The sequence below is a fragment of the Lampetra fluviatilis genome, chromosome 2 (genome assembly GCF_964198595.1).
Source record: "Lampetra fluviatilis chromosome 2, kcLamFluv1.1, whole genome shotgun sequence".
NCBI classification, from domain to species: domain Eukaryota; kingdom Metazoa; phylum Chordata; class Hyperoartia; order Petromyzontiformes; family Petromyzontidae; genus Lampetra; species Lampetra fluviatilis.
The window spans coordinates 30,102,770-30,105,559 of record NC_136276.1 but is presented as its reverse complement, the minus strand read 5'-3'; the positions used below and the strand labels follow the sequence as shown (position 1 = coordinate 30,105,559).

Sequence of the window (2,790 nt, the reverse complement as noted above, 5' to 3'; positions counted from 1 at the left end):
CAACTCATCACATTCATCGCCTGAAACCACTCTCAGCCACAGCTAATCGATGAGCCGTCACGAAATTTGACCAATTTTAAAATTGCGCCCGAAACGTCGTGATTAAATTTATTTAATTTTTTTTTATACCTACGTGACTTTACCGAAAGAACCAAAGAGTATGGTTCCCTGTAGTTACGAAAACTTCAAATCTAGATTGAATTTTAAAATTACACCGTAAATTACTTAATTGGGATTAAACAGCAGCAAGCATCACCCGCAACTGGCAGATTGATGCCCCGAGTTACTCTCGCAAACGAGACTCAATCCTACTCTCCTGAGTTCGGATCTGGTTAGATTCAATAAAACTCAAACTTAAATTGTGCCCGATTGAGTTGAAGATTGCTCCCTCTAGTGGCTGCAGTTGTACGAACATGAATCCGGCCATTGGTGATGCTGTCATTCACCACAATGTTTTTTTTAAATAAACTCTACCACCAAATGTCCGATTGAGGTTCGAAGAGTGCACTCATATGTACAAAAATAAATTGTGCGTTTAGGTTGTAACCCCCTGGAAATTTTTCAGACTCTCAGCTTAACACTCTTTATGGCCTATAAAATATAATAAAAACATCGTGGCCCGTACGGGGATCGAACCCGCGACCTTGGCGTTATTAGCACCACGCTCTAACCAACTGAGCTAACCGGCCAGTTGCATGGCAGCTCTTCTTAAAACACCTTTAAGGACGAGTCGACAGGACCGCGTGGATGAGAGCATTTACACGTTAATTACATCATTAAAACTGTTAAGTAAATTGGGCTTGTTTCGGATAACTCACAGCTCGAGTGAATGATGGACCGAATCGTCAAAGAATAATAAAGGAGTGAACCGAGGAGATAGATTGACTTTTAATTACACAGCAGGGGAGCGGTGGTATAGTGGTTAGCGCGCTACGCTACGAACCCGGGCCTACCCGAGTTCGATTCCCGCTCACGGCCAACACCAGTGACGATTATCTGAACCGGTCCTGGGCCTCCCCTAGGTCGATTCAGCCTCAAATGAGTACCTGGTGGGATGTGTAAACATGGCCACTAGGGAGACAAAGGCGGCATGGCGTAGTGTAGGCCACCCACCCAATCCTGTGCCGTTCCAGCCATTTCAGGATCAGCCAGCAGTGGATTGACCTTGGCTGCTGCTGCTGCTAATGATGAGACTGCCCTCCTTTGGTTAGGTCCGGGTTGAATGGGGCGTTGCCAATGGCTTGACCAATCACAGTGAGGTCGTGGCAACTTCCACGTGTTCACTGTCTGTGCGCGCACGTGTCAATCCACCGCTGGATGAATGCCCCCCCCCACGCCCACGCGGGTGGGTGGGAGTTATTTGACCATACTTTACCACGTAGGCACGCAACAAGCCTATGGCACCTTGTTATGCACTTTCCAGTCTCGAGCCGTGTGATTGGGTCATAAAATATAACTGGCCATGCTGTACAATTATTTTGATAATAGCGGACAGTAAGTTCATGTTAACGAGCGTTTAAAACAATACAACGTATTTTGTTGCATATCATCCAACATTTCACTGTTACTGATCACTGTTTCATTGCTTTCATGGCTTTATTTTGGTGATTTCGAAAAGTTTTTTGGTTTGGCCATATTTGTTTGTTGTAGTACGGAGTTAAAATGATGGCTTTAATCTAAGTTGCCTTGTGATTGTTGTTGTTTGACTTGTATCCCACTCGGATTTTGCACAGCTTTGGTGTACGGTGCTTTTTTTCTGGAAGACTTTGCAGTTTTTTCCTGGATTTTTCTGTTTGCGCATTCACGTTTAAGATGTTTTCTTGTTCATGTTTTTGTTTGTTGTTTGTTGCAGTTGCACCCGATTCAAGAGCCAGCCAAATGGTTCACACGGCTATACCTAATAAAAAACTGTACCTAATAAAAACTGAAATTTAAGGTTGCATACCTGTCTACCCCTATTCAGTGTCCCTACCTTATTACAGACCAATTCACACCTTATTGGTCACCCCGTGACCCTTATAAATCCCAACCTTCATCCTATAAAGTCCCACCACAAGGGAGAAACACAACACAAATAGACAAACAAAAATGTTGCGCGTATTGAAACGGCTGTACGGCGTACTCAATTCCCCTGTACAAGAATACGGGGTAACCCGTATGGGTTGACAGCCCTGGCTTCATCCAGCAGTGGAGAGCGCATGGCTGGATAGGAGGTGACGTCACGGGTAAGTGGGCGTGCACTTGAGGATCTGCCCCGCCCCCCTGTCAAAAACTTTTTTTTTACTCGCATCTTAACACCGTGGCGGTGACGTTTCGGGCAAAGACCCTTTTTCAGAGCACGTAAATAGAGAGTCCAGAGTTGGACACCGCACTTTATACCATATGATAAATCACGTGTTTTATGTTTTAAACGACCTATTAGTAGCTTCATACTCTTAGGTTTTTACGGTAACGTCACTTAGGTAAAAAACAAAAAAAATGGAAATAATATAATAGGAATTATTATTTTTATTATTTATTTTTTACCTACGTGACTTTACCGAAAAAACCTAAGAGTATGAATCCTTGCAGTCACGAAAGCTCCACATCTACAACTATTAGTAGCTATTGCGCAAGGCATTACACCCATTTGAATTAACGAATAGAATTCTCTATTGGTGAGCTTAAATCACAATTATAATGATAATAATGATGAGTCGTTTTAACCAATCAGAGCAGGGGCCACTCCACGTCCCTGTCATTCACAAACCCCCCCACACCACCCTCTTCTAGCACTTCCGGGTCAAAGGT

At 43.6% G+C, this 2,790-nt stretch overlaps 1 non-coding gene across 1 annotated transcript; it reads right to left on the bottom strand.

Annotated features, from left to right (window-relative positions):
• Nucleotides 1–615: 615 nt before the first annotated feature.
• TRNAI-AAU (transfer RNA isoleucine (anticodon AAU)) lies at nucleotides 616–689 on the bottom strand. Its single transcript has one exon. It is a non-coding gene; the product is annotated as a tRNA-Ile (tRNA).
• Between the last annotated feature and the right edge of the window lie 2,101 nt (nucleotides 690–2,790).